General features: G+C 35.9%; 1 protein-coding gene across 1 annotated transcript in view; it reads right to left on the reverse strand.

Annotated features, from left to right (window-relative positions):
• Nucleotides 1-14,716, reverse strand: part of LOC120582786 (cytosolic beta-glucosidase-like) — a 191,004-nt gene that overhangs the window by 141,808 nt on the left and 34,480 nt on the right. The window lies entirely within an intron of this gene.

A 14,716-nucleotide genomic window follows, 5' to 3' on the forward strand; every position in this document is an offset into this window, starting at 1 on the left:
ATTCCAAGATCTCATGCTTCTGAGACTCTGATGGGCACATCAGAGACACGGGCTGCATCCAGCACTCATTACATGGTGAACCCATGCTCTGTCCTTTAGCCAAGATGGACTAAACCAGTTCAACTCCATTTATTACCGAGGGCCTTCAGCAAGGACAGTCATGACAGGTAAGATTTATTGAACACTCATTATGTGCCTGGCACTGACTGTGGTAGATTGATTGCAAAAACTGCCCCAGTTTTCCAATCCAACCTCCTACCCATGCTCTATTCTGATGTGACTTTGCAGCTCTACCCATCACAAAGTGGGGTCCATCTCCTTGCCTTCTGAATCTGGGCTGGCCTTGTAACATGCTTTGGTCAACATAATGTGACGGGCATAATGATGTGCCAGCTCTGAGCCTAGATTCCCACGCATGCTATTAGAAGTCTGCCACCACCAGGAGAACAAGCTCATGTTAGACTGCCAAGAAATAATAATAATAATAATAATAATAATAATAATAATATAAAAAACAGATATGAAGCCGAGAGTTCTAGCCATGACTCCAGATCTATGAGAGAGTCCACCCAAGATTAGCAGTTTCCTAGCTAACCCATAGCTAACCACAGACACAGGAAACTCCCTTGAGCCCAGCTCAGCAGAACCACCAAACTTAAATAATACAGGGTTACTGTTTTAAGCCACCAACTTTTGGTGTGGTTTGTGATGCAGCATCATTGTAGCAATAGATAATTGATACTCTGCTCTAAACACATCATATGGTTTTCTCATTTATGCCTCACAACTGCGAGATATACGATATGTTTTATTATTATATCACTTTAGAGATAAGGAAACTGAGGCATCAAGAGATTAATTTGCCCAAGATCACAAAAAATACTATATTTTACATATTATTAAACACCATCAATTGTATGATGCGTCATTATTTTATATACCACTGATAAAGAAAGTGCAACTTAAAATAAGATGTGCTCTCATCTCAGAGATATCAAAACATGAAAAAGGATTTTCATGGTTTCATGTTTCAATGGTTGCCAGGGGTTAGGTAGAAGGAAGGGTGAATAGGTAGAACACAGAGGATTTTCAGGGCAGTAAAACTATTCTATAAAATGTAGAACACCAAGAATAAACCCTAACGTGAATTATGGTCTTTGAGTGATAATGATGTGTCGTAAGTTCATCAGTCGTAACAAATGTACTACGCTGGTAGGGGATGCTGATAATGGGGGAGGCTATGGGCCTCGGGGACATATGGGAAATCTCTGTACCTTCCTCTCAATTTTGCTATGAACCGAAAGCTGCTCTAAATAATAAAGTATGTTGAAAAAAAAACAAACAAGCCAATCTGAAAAAGAAGAAATCTATCTTAGAATTGATGAAACAAGGGAGTCAATGATAGGGTCAGGTCTTTGCGTTGGGTATTTTTTTCACATACTGAAAAACTTTAAGGCACTCGATTATTTAAATTGCGTATTTAACTGGTGGTTTGAGAATTGTATCACCTTTCACAGTTCTCTAGAATGGTAGATGATGTGTAATAGACTCCTCTTAAAAGTACTTTGTTAGTACTCTGGGATTTAAGTTTTTTCTCTGCCCAGTTCTGTGAACTGCACTAAATCCCGTATGCTCTAACCAGGGCTCCTGTTCTTTGCTGTATACTTCATTGCCTGCATTATTTCATTAACATTTCCTCCTTCTAAATCCCTCTCTGGTTGGTTGGGCTTCTAAAAATTCCTCCAATTTATCTACGTCTCTTAAAAGAAATTAGATGCTCACTTACTAAATACAGTAGTAATGAGACCTAATCACTAGTGCTAAATTAGATTAATTACCTTGCTTGTTTGGAATGTGACACTCATCAATCAATTAGTATTTCACATATGTGTGATTGCCCCATTGTATTCCTTAAGACAGATTAGTCTGACCATGGCTTTTAGAGGTAATAGACCAAGATCGAATATTGCTTATTTCTGCCACTTACTGTTTATATAACCTTGGACAAGGTACTTAACATCTTTGAGATCCAGTGTCCTTATATAAAAATGTCTATGAACACATTCCGGCCTGTATCATTCGTGATTTGTTCAAAGACACAGAATTATTGGAGGGAGAAGATGATATAGACATAGATACAGATATAGACGATATATGTAGAAAGAGATATAGATATATACATATAGATATAGACATACATATATAGGTATATGATTTATTCCAGAGATTTATTCTTATATAGTGGTGGAAGCTGAAGCAACCAACGAGGTGAACGCATTGCATCTTTGTCTGCTGCTGTAGCCCCCAAATCAGCAAGGTTGGCAGTGTGGAAGAGGAGATGAACATGAAGTAGAGAAATAAGGACGAACAGGAACCTGCAAGCCTGAAGGGAATGCACGAGAATGTTCTGGTCTCTCACTGTCTCCGAGCCTCCAGCATCAAAGATGGAGGTATGCTGCTGCATAAACTGCCCCCCTCATCACCTTTTCCACTGGATGTATAGACCATGTTTTCTTTATCCACTTATCCAGACACGAATCAGCAAAACTGAAGGAGGAGATAAGGCAGTCGCTGGATGTGCTGCAGATCTGGCTGATACCCCATGCCAGAGAGTGAACCCACATATCCTCTGCAATCTGCATGAGCCACAGCAGTGCTGGGTACTCTGCACTTGGTGTTGTCAGATTTAGCAAATAAAAACATTAATTAATTCATACATTAAATCTGAATTATAAATAATTTTTATATATAAATGTGTACCAAATGTTGCATATAAATCCTTTTTTTTTTAATTATAAATAATTTTTACATATGAATGTGTACCAAATGTTGCATACAAATCCTTTTTTAAGGTAAATATGTCCCAAGCAGTAGCGGGACATACTTATGCTAAAAAATATTTTTGTTTATCTAAAACTCAAAATTAATTGGGCATTCTGTATTTTATTGGTAACACTACCTACACTAGCCTTCAGAGTATATAAAGATTGTGATGCCTAATTTACTTTTATCTTCAAAATCACACACAAAAAGTCTCTTATGGGCAAATCACAACCACAATAAGATATCACCTCAAACCCATTAGGATGGCCACTGTCAAAAGAACAGAAAACAGCAAGTATTAGTGCTGATGCAGAGAAATTGGAACCCTTGCGCCCTGTTGAGGATGTAAAATGGAAACAGTATAGAAGTTCCTCAAAACATTAAAAATAAAATTTCCATATGACCTAGCAATCCCACTTCTGGGTATATATCAAAAAAACTCAAAAGCAGGGGCTCAAAGAGATATTTGCACATCCATGTTCACTGCAGCACTATGTACAAGAGCCAAGAGGTGGAAGTGACCCAAGTGTTCATTAAGGAATAAGTGGATAAAGAAAATGTGCTCTATACATATAATGGAATAGTATGCAGCCTGAGAAAAAAAATCTTGATATATACTATAACACGGATGAACCTTGAAGGCATTATGCTAAGTGAAATAAGACAGTCACAAAAAGACAAATACTGTATGATTCTATTTATATGGTATATGGAAAGATTAATCAGGAAAAAGAGAAAGCAAAAATAAGCAATATTAAAAATGTAAAGGGGGACAGAGCTATAGATGCCTTAGAGATAAAAACACGACAAGGTTTTTTAAATGCTTAACCAATAAATTTTAAAACTTAAGTGAGAGGACAAGCTCTTAGAAAATACTGAATTACTAGAGCTAACCCCAAAAGAAATAGAAAACCTAAATGATCCTAAAACCAATAAACAAAATCACTCATTTTAAATCTCTACACAAAGAAGCATAACGTCAGTTTTATAGTCATGATCTATCAAATTTTCATTTCAACCTTATACAAATTGTATGAAAGAATTGAAAAAGGAAAAAATTTCCCAGTTATTTTGTGAGGCTGATATAACCTAATACAAATACTAGACAAGGACAGTACAAGAAAAGTAAATCCTCTCATACGTGAACACATATGTAAAAACTCCAAACAAAATGATGACAAACCAATAAATTGATGGTTGCAGATGGGAGGGTGATTGGGGAGATGGGTGAAAAAGGTGAAGAGATGAATCCTTTTCCTGTTTAAAAAAAAAAAGTGCAGCTCACCACCAGCATTCATTTAACATCACACGTAGGAATGCTACGTTTTCTAGGATTTGACATTTTCAGCGATCACACTACTAAACACAGAATGCTATAAATAAAATGTCATTTGTTTCCAAAGACTATCGACACAATACAGCAATGCGAAAATAATGATAAAAGCGGGATATTTCAAGGCAAACTTTGGGGGAAAGTTTAGGACTGTAATTTGTGAGTTACCTCAGGGTATACGCTGTAGCCGCAAGTGCCGCCAGCGAGTACTCTCGATGCAGACAGGAAAAGGGTATGAAATACAAACTGCCAGTTATAAAAAATAGTCATTGGGATGTAAAGTGCAACATGAGGAATACAGTCAATAATATTGTAATAAGTATGTATGGTGTCAGATGGGTTCTAGACTTAGCAAGGTGATCACTTCATATTATAGAAATGTATAATCACTATGTCGCAGCCTGAAACCAATATCATATTGCACATCAACTATAATTAGGCATTTAAAAAAATTAAAAATCCAAATGTAGGAATGAATTTAAAAATTCCTCATGACCAAGGGAGGTTTCTTATAGGAGAGTCATCTGGTTCAACGTCATAAAAATCCTGTAATGAACTGTTTTTGGCAACATGGCAGACTGGGTTCATAGACTGACAATTCCACTGAAACCAACTGAAAATTCAAGATTTTTGAAAATCATCTTCCAAGTATCAAAAGGCTGGATGAAAAAGTAAGTCATGCTCTAACTGGAGACTTGAAGGGGCGTGAGCACACACAGAGCAATGCAACACTGAAGCTGCCCTTTGACATGAGAGCATCACTGAATCCTAAAAAATTCATCTTTGGTTCGTCAGAGTTTTAAAGGTATAGGAAACTAGACTCAGGACCACCAAAAGTAAGGAAAACAATAGGAAACATTCTCTTCCAAAGCTGGGACCCCTGAAGGGCCTCATTCTCAAAATAAGGGTGAAGTAGGAATTAAACTTCTATTCCACAGCCTCAGAGGTCTGCAAGGAAAAATGCCTGTCTGAATCCTGTCCCTTTAACCATAACGAGTTCTTACACTGGTCTGCAGCCTGAGCCGGTGCAACCTGGGTGGTCCAAAACCTCAAGCAGAGAATTTTGTTAAAAACCAACCTGGGAATAGGCAGAAGGGGCTGAAATGGTGTTAGATGGAGGGAAAGGACTTATTGGGGATTTATATAACCAAGGCTAGGAGGGAACTGTGGCAGAAGAAAAAGTCATGCAAGCCAGATGGAGTTGGGAAGGGGAAAATTTGAGAGGCAAAATCTACAAGCAATGAGGTGTATAATGGCGATAGATGGAAGATGGAAAAAAAAAAGAGGATATTAATTACTGATGGGGGCAAGAGCTATAAATAAAACCACAGACTCAATTTTAATACAAGACATAGCTACATATAAGAATTACATTGTTGGAAGGAAGAAGAGGTCTCACCACTGTGGCTGGAGACTATCACATGCCAATAGCTCGACACATACAAAAGAAGGCTTTCATGTATGTCTAAACACCTGTAAGACCCGCTCCGAGATTGCTTTGTGGTCAGCAGAAAGGGGAAGGACCATTTGCCAATCAGACAGGAAGATGAGACACTTCGATGTTCAGCGCATGGTGGAAAGATAGACTTTGAAAAGTCACGTAAAAAGTTAGTCTTAAGGGCTATTAATAATATATACAGTATTTATCTGGTAAAACATTGAGGCTTTCTAAAAAAATTACGGTATACAGAGATGTATAAAATCAAGGGTGTCTTTGAATACTGAGATTTTCTTTTAACTGTTAGAATGTGTGGCAAGAATTTCTGCTGACTGCAGAGGGGGTGAGTTCCACATCCATATACTCCTCTCTGGATTAAAAAAAATAGAATCCACTATTTTTACTTGGACATTTATCAAGCTACAAATCTGCCTTGCCAAAGCTCTTAATTGTTCATTATTTCTCGAAACTCCACTTGAGGGCAGTGAACACAGTGAGTGTCAGGCAAGCAAGCTCTTCCTACCAGCAGCCACAGAATAGCCAAGTGGTTTTCTCGTTCGCAACAGTGCTCTTGAGATTACTTGTCCGTAATTTCCCAGATCTTTGAGACTTTGTTGTGGTCTCCCCTCAGCCAGTGGAGAATGCCCCAAGATGACTGCCTTTTCCTATTTTAAGTTTAAGGCTGCCACAGAATTAGGAGGTCCTTTCTCAGATTTCCAAGTCTTAAGGGGTAATTGATTTCAAGAAATCTACCTCACCTTTTGGTCATTTGGACAAAGTTAGGACCTAGAGTCTGCAGGTCTCTGGTATAATGTAGGAAGATTTCCGATGAGATGTATGAATACACGAGGGTGAGCCCAAGCACTCTTTAGCCATAAGAGTGGTCAACAGAATTTCACAGGGAACGGTCCATCCAAATGCAAGGCAGTTTTAGTCCAGAATTTCTTAACATAGATCCAATCTCTAATTAGAAAGACTATGTTGATGTGGAATACATTAGTGACCTGGTAGCATACATGCAGAGAAGGATTATGGCCAGGACAAGCCTTTGTAAATGAACTTTCATGTTCTCCACTTTGGAGAGAAACAGACAGAGTATGATCTGGAACCTTTATGCACTGCTCATGACAATTTCAGTGACCAGAGTTCCCCAGGGTACAGGGAACTGCAGCTCACATGTCTGTCCTGGTCATTAGCAGGTCCCAGGCCGCTTGTATCGTCATTCACTGAGAAGTTACTTAGTCCTTCTTTAACATCATACTTACTTTTCTCTATTTTGGGAAAAAAGGTCAATATTTGATATTTAGGATTTCACATATACATGGAAACTGTATCTTCATGAGAACCCAAATATTGTTCTAATTACATTAAAAAAGATAAGTTAAAACTTTTCTGAAATACCTTATTTTATATTTCTTTTACTAAAGCATAACCTATCTTTCTGAAATGTTTATTGAAATATTCCTTGGATAATGTTCAAAATTTTTTCAACTTTGTGAAAATTAAGTATCAACTGCAGATATTTGTCACAAAATGGTCTCCTTCCATATCTACAGAAACTAATAAAAATAACAAATATTTTAAAACTTCTTGCTGATTAAAAAATACTTTCTTTTAATTGCCTTTACGTGGGTAAAATAATACCAATTTGTTTAGAAAATCCCTATGGCCTGTCATTTCTATGTTAATTTCAGGTGAACCATTTCACAAAATGAAAGGTTATCCAAGTGAAAAGAGCAATAATGCCATGATATGACAATGGCAGTTGGTGACTGAGAACATCAATTCTTTGAGAGCCCTACACATGCCTGTTTAGCCTATTTTCTGTTTCTGCAGCAACATGAATAAGTAAAATTGGAATAAATCAAGGAAAGCTTAAAGATTTAATCCAGTAATATGGCAGATTAAATCGGGCTGGTAATTCTGTGACACTCCTCTCATAAGTAGTAGTTCCCTCCTCTGGGTGGGCTAGAGGGCTGTTTGGCCAATAGAATATGACAAAAGTGACTGTGCTGATTTCCAGTCCTCAAGATTGGCAGTTTCTGCTTCCTGGCCTCTTGGAACACTGGTTCTTGGAGCCCTGAGCTACCATCTAGGAATTCCCATGACTGTGCTAGGATTCTAAAGATAAGCTCTAAGACTATATTGAGGTGGGGAACATCAGTTGAGCCCAGATTTCCATCTGTCCCCACCAAGGCACCAGACATGTGAGTGAAACCCTTCTTGGACTCTCCAGAATAGACTAGCCTCCAGCTAAAAACCACCAACTGAACCCAGCAGGTACCATACAGAATAGAAGAATCACTCAGCTGAGCCCTGTCCAAACTGATCACAATCCCTGACCCACGGATCACAAGCATAATAAGTTGTTTTTACAGACTAGGAGGTTTGCAATATTTGTTACACAGAAACAGGTCATCAGAAAAGGTAGAGAGAGTTTTAGGTGTTTTACGTGGGAACTCTACTTGCAGCAACATTGCAGGTTACATATTCTGAAGAATCTCCAATTGCAGAATACTGAAATATTGGATAAAATATTTTTTAAAAAATTATTTTAAATGCATAGCTAAGCTCACAGGAGGATAGGAAAGTATTCAGAAGTGAAGGAGCCCAGAATAAATCTGGACTAGTTAGCAGAGCTAATGCTGGCAGCCGTCCAAGGATACTGGCTCCAAAAAGCAAGAGCCTTGGGTTTTAATGACTGAGAAAGTCTTGGGCCTTCACAAAACAGAAGGGGAAATAGGGAGATGCTGAATAAAGCCCAGAGCCTAAAGGGTTGTATCCTGACTGAGAGACTGAATAGGAAAATACCAGCCTGCAAGGGGATGTAACTGGGAAACTATTTTTGGCCTTGAGTAAAGGCAAAAACTCAAAGGATTTTTCTTCTGAGTGTCTGTTAACAAAAGCAGTCCTCAAATGGATTTGGGGTTCCAATTCAAAACTACCTGCGTGTTCCAAAAAAAGCTAAGAATTAATTTAAAGTGGTCTGAAATTGGGAATAGTTCCAGAACTTTAACAAAAGCAAAGGCAAATCCCCTCTAAGGAGTGGAGGCTTGATAGTGATTTAGTAGAATTTCTACAGATAAGGGGAGTTGTGGGCTGAAGCAGACTTGTACAAACTTGCAAGAGTCAATTATGCTCATCTCTTCCCAATTCCACATTTAGCAACACCAAGCTAGTAGTTTAAACTGGCTATGGTTTACACCACAGAAATTGGCAAACACCACAAATGGGCCTTTTCTTTTTTTTAAAGACGCCAGCTCATGAGCACAACCCTAAAAGCTCACTATCCATGAGCCCACTATTAGAAACTCCACAACAGACCACAAATGGAAATCAGTAGAAAACAGCACAATTAAGCTTCTAAGGGCTTTGTAAATTTAAATCATAAAATAGAGAATATAAGATGAGAATCTTTCACATGCTTACAGAAAAGAGACTCGCAAACATGGGCAAAGAATAAAAGATTACAAAAAGTGACTAATAGACTTGAAAAAGAATTTTAAACTGTGGAACAATTAAAGGACTTGGGAATCTTTTAATTATTTAATATTCTAGTCAGATCACTTGCTATCAGCTGGAGTACACATCTAAGAAAAAATTTAACTCTGTAGTACTTCCACCAGCTGCAATTCTGCCACTGCTCCTTGTCCTCTTTTAGAAAATACGCTTCTGGTGACACATTTTTATTCACTGTTTAAATGGAATTATTGCTATATTTGATGAATTAAAATAATTCCTGCTTTTTTGGTATTTCTGCATTTTATTATGACGTATATCATCCTTACAAATATTACAGACAATAATATAATGAACACCCAGGTATGATACTGAGATATAGTAAGAAATATGTATTGGGTCTTCAATGCTCATTCCTGGCACAGAGTTTCTTAAAACCTTTGGAATTTCCTGAGTGAAAGGAGTAATACAAGTCATTTGTTCTAAGGCGACAACTGTTGGCTGGCTCCTAGACAGCTTCAGGATAGGAGGCCTGTGGCCGGGAAGAACGAAACTTGATTCAAAGCTGGGAACTTTCAACTCTATACCCTAGTAGTATCCTATAGTAAATATATACATAACTTTTAAGACATTGGCAGTTTCTCATAAAGTATCATTTGATATCCTGTCTAGCAATGTATGAAGCTTGTTTACACTTGCTACTGTTAGTCTATTTTATTTTAACCATTCTGGTGAATGTGCACCTAGTGGTCTCTCATTGTGGTTTTAATTAGCATTTCCCTGATACCTAACAATGTTGAGGATCTTTTCATGGAATTATTGACCTTGACCTATCTTCTTTTGCAAAGTGTTTGTTCAAATTTTTTGCCCACTCTTTATTGGACATCTTTTACTGTTCATCTTCTTGTCATTGAATTGTGAGTTCTTTATATGTTTTGAATACACATTCAATCTATATCAGATATATATAGTGGGAATATTTTTTCCAATCCATGGCTTGCCTTTTTATTTTCTTAATAGTGTGCTTCCAAGAGCAAAAAGTTTGAATTTTTATGAGTTCCAATTTATCAGGTATTTTTTCTACTATAGTTCATGACTTTTGTGTCCTATATACCTAAAATATTTTGCCTTTCTCAAGACTAGGAAGGGTTTCTCTTATGACTTTAGTTTTATAGCTTTATATTTAATGACTTTATATTTACATAAATCTCTTTATATTTTGATTTATTTCTAGTAAATTTTTATGTATGGTTAGAGATAAAGAATAGCCTTTATTTCTTCCTTATGGATATCCAGTTATGCAAGCACCATTTGTTGAAAAGACTATTCTTTCCCCTTGGCAAATTGTTGAAAGTTAATTTACATATGTCTCTATATCTCCACACACACACACACACACACACACACACACGTCTTTAATTTCTCTTAGCGGTATGTTTCTATTGTATAGGTTTTATAGGTATCTTACCTAATTTATGCCTAAGTGCTTCATATTTTTAGAATAATACTGAAAATAGTACTTAAAATTTTTGTTTCCAATTGTCCCTTGCTAGTATTTAAAAATATAAGTGATTTTAGGGGTCTTGATCTTATATCGTGCCAACTTGCTAAACTTACTTGTTAAATTCCCAACACTTGCATGATTTTAGATGCCTTTGTAAATTGTATTTTCATTTCAATTTCCATTTGTTCTTTACTGATACAAAGATAAAATTCATTTTTGTAAATTAACTTGTATCCTGAGAATTTGCTAAACCCACTTATGAGCTCTAGAAGCTTTATAGTAGACTTCCTAGGACTTTGTACCTACAATTTTCCACCTACATGATCGTGACATGAGACTTTTTTTTTTCTGATTTACATGACTTTTATTTTTCTTTCCTTATTTCACAGACTAATACTTCCAGTACTATGCTGAATTGAAATAGTAAGTGGATATTCTCATCTTATTTACAATCTCAAGATTGTGTGTGTGTGTAGTTTTTTATCATTGATGGCTGTCGCTAGGTTTTGTTGTATCAAGTCGAGGAAGTTCACTTCTATTCCAAATTTGCTGAGATATTTTTATCCTAAAATGGTATAATGTCATTAATTTTGTTCTAATGAATGACTCGATTATATACTTTTTCTCTTTTATTTTGTTAATATGATGAATCTTGCTGATTTTTAAAATGGGCGTGAGCTTCCATTCCCTCTCTTGGTACACCACTTTTTTTTAGCATCTCAGTGAGTTCAACACGAATACTTTCTGAACTCCGACATTTAGGGAGTTTTAGGGAGGTTTCATTCTATAAACACGATTGATTAAATCATTGGCCATTGGTGATTATATCAATCTCTCACCCTTCTCCTCTTCCCAGAGGTTTGAGTGTAGAGTAGAAAGTTCTAACCCTTTAATCAGCCTTGGTCTTTTTGGTGACCAGCCCCCACCCACTAATCATTAATTAGCATACAAAAGACACCTTTATTATTCAGAGATTCCAAAGTGTGTCAAAAACTGGGAAAAAGAGCAAATATATATATTTTGATTTATAATACAACCTATGATTTGAATTCATTAAAATGTATCAACATTTGTTTTATTGATCAGCTTGTGATCCATTTCAGTGAATGTTCTGTATGCACTTAAAAAGAATTGTTTTGATTTTGTTGGCAGATATCTTCCACAAATATCCATTAATTTGGATAATAGTGATTAACAGTTTGTCTTCTATATTCTTACAAATTTCTGTCTACTTGCTCTATCAATTAGTGGGAGGAGAGCGTTGAAACCTCCACATACAGTTGTGAATTTATTTATTTTCCCTCTCATTTATGACAGTTTCTGCTACATGCACTTTAACACTCTGTTATTGATATATACTTACTGATGATTTTATGTCATTTTGGTGTAAGAATGCCTTTACTATCATTACGACCTCTAATTCTTAACCGCTGAGAGCATTCCTTGTTCTAAAGTCTATTTTATGTCATATTAACATAGCTGCTCCTGCTTTCCAGTCTTAGTGTTTGAATGATCTCTTTTTTTATCCTGTACTTTAAATTTGTCTATATTATTATTTGTACACTAAGTTTCTTATAGACATCATATAATTAAGTCATGCCTTTTTCATCTAATCTGGAAATCTCTATCTTTTAATTGAGATGTATTGAACGTTTACATTTAATGTAGATGTTGATATAGTTTGGCTTATATCGACTTCTTTGCTATTTGTTTTTTCTTTTATTCATCTGTTCTTCACTCATTTTTTTCTTTTTTTCTACTTTCAATTGAGACTGATTGTATTTTGGTATTCTCCTTATCTCCACTTTGGCTTATTAATGATAACCCTGATATTTTTAATGATTTCTGTAGAGATTAGAATAAACATCTTTAATACACTCTAAAATAAAATAATATCACTTTGGTCTAATGAAAGACTCCTACAACAATATATTTCCATTTCTCCACCTCAGTATTTTGTGCTATTGTCATATATGAGTTATATATTAATGCTATATATGTTCTATACTCGATGATATATATTATTATTGCTTTAGATAGTTAATTATATTTTAAAGAAATTTTAAAATGAAAAATAAGTATTTCTTTACCCATATATTTAACATTTTCAGTGTTTTTTGTTTCTTTGTGTTGATTCAAATTTCTCCCAGATACTATTTAACATTCCTTGTAGTACAAGTCTACCTATAATGAGTTTTTTCAGCTTTTGTTTATCCAAAAAAATGTTTTTATTTTGCCTTCACTTTTGAAGGATATGTTCACCAGATGTAGATTTCTAGGTTGAAAATCTCTTCCAACACTCTAAAGAAGCCAATCCATCGTCTTCTGTCTAGAATAGTGTTTTATAAGTCTTATCTTTTTTCTACTGGATAGACTATTTTTTCTGCTCAGACTTTTTTAAGATTGTCACTTTTCACTAGTTTCTGCAATTTGATTGTTCTGTATCTTGGTATTAGTGAAGTGATCGGATATTTTTATCTTTCTTTGGGTTCATTGAGTTTTTGTAGTTGTGTGTTTATACTACTCATCCTATTTGGAATTTTTTAGCCATTATTTCTTCAAGTATGTTTTCTGTCGCATATTCCCTACTACTCCCTATAAGATTCCAATTAATGTAGGTTAGATTGTTTGATATATTTCTACTAGCCACTGAAGCATTGTTAATTTTATTTTTGATTAATTTTTCTATCATTCACTTTTTATACATTCTATTGTAAAATCTTAAGTTCACTGATTTTTCTTTCTGCAGTTTTTTTCTGTTAACCTCATTCAGTGAAATTTTCATTTCGGAGATCTTACTTTTCATCTCTAATTGTTCCATTTTTAAATCTTCCATTTCTCTTCCCAGTCACATTTTCCTTTAAATACTTGAATATAATCATATTAGTATTTTACTGTTCTTGTCTGCTAATTCCATCATCTCTGTCATATCTGCTTGTTGCTATTGATTTTTCGTTTCTTTATGATTCCTTTTTTCTTGCTTCTTGGAACGTCTAGGGATTTTTAATAGTATACTGGACTTTTTGGGTGTTACATTTTTTAGTGAATGAACTTTGTTGGCTTTGTTTTGGCTTTTCAATGCCTGTTTTAAAGCTCTGAGGGGAAAATTCTAGGTTAATTTTATAGACTAAGACCTTTGGTGAATGGCAATTTTCCTTAGCATCCACCCTACCACTCTGCTCAAAACTTTCTTTAATCTATGAGATCTGTGTTTTTACAATAACTCCCAGTTTTACTTGAGCTTATCTGTGTACATTTCTGTTCTTCACAAAAAAAAGAAAGAAGAAGAAAAAGAAGCAGAGAAGGAGAAAAAAAAGAAATAAAATAGCATTGCTTATGCGAGGCTTACTATGTGCCAGGCACTATTCTTATCCTTTTGTATGTAATAACTTATTAATATCATTAAACAACTCCTCATGAGATAGATATTACCATTGCATTCACCTTCCAGAACATTAAGGAAAAACACAGACAGGTTAAGCACAGACAGGTTAATTTACCCAAGTTCACACAGCTAGTAAGGAGTGAAGCGGGAATTTTAATCCAAGGCAATAAATAATCTAGAACAGTGGTCCCCAACCTTTTTGGCACAAGGGACCAGTGCTCTTATGAGACTCTAATGCCTGACAGACAATCTAAGGTGGAGCTGAGGTTATGATGCCAGCTCTGGGATGCAGCTAAAGGTACAGATGAAGCTTTGCTACCTCGCTGCCACTCACCTCCTCCTGTGCAGCCAGGTTCCTAACAGGCCATGGGCTGGTATAGCTCTGAGGGGGGTGGAGGGAAGGGAATTAGGGACCATCTAGAGTCTATGGTTCTTATCACATTATAGTAACTTTCTAAAAAATATTCCTACAGCGATTCGCTCAGGCTGCCACAACAAAATATAGAACCGGTGGTTTAAACAACAGGTATGTATTTCTCCAAATTCTGGAGGGGGCTAGAAATCCAAGAACAAAGTGTCAGCAGATTGGGTTTCTTCTGAGGTGTCTCCTTGGCTTGCAAATGGCCATCCCACCACATCTTCACATAGCTTTCACTCTGTGCACACATATAACTGGCGTTTCTTTCTTTTATACTGAATTAGGGTCCCACTCATATGACCTCATTTAACCTTCATTATTTCTTTAAAAACTCTATCACCAAATACAGTCATACT

Source organism: Pteropus medius, unplaced genomic scaffold, assembly GCF_902729225.1.
Source record: "Pteropus medius unplaced genomic scaffold, Ma_sr-lr_union100, whole genome shotgun sequence".
NCBI lineage: Eukaryota > Metazoa > Chordata > Mammalia > Chiroptera > Pteropodidae > Pteropus > Pteropus medius.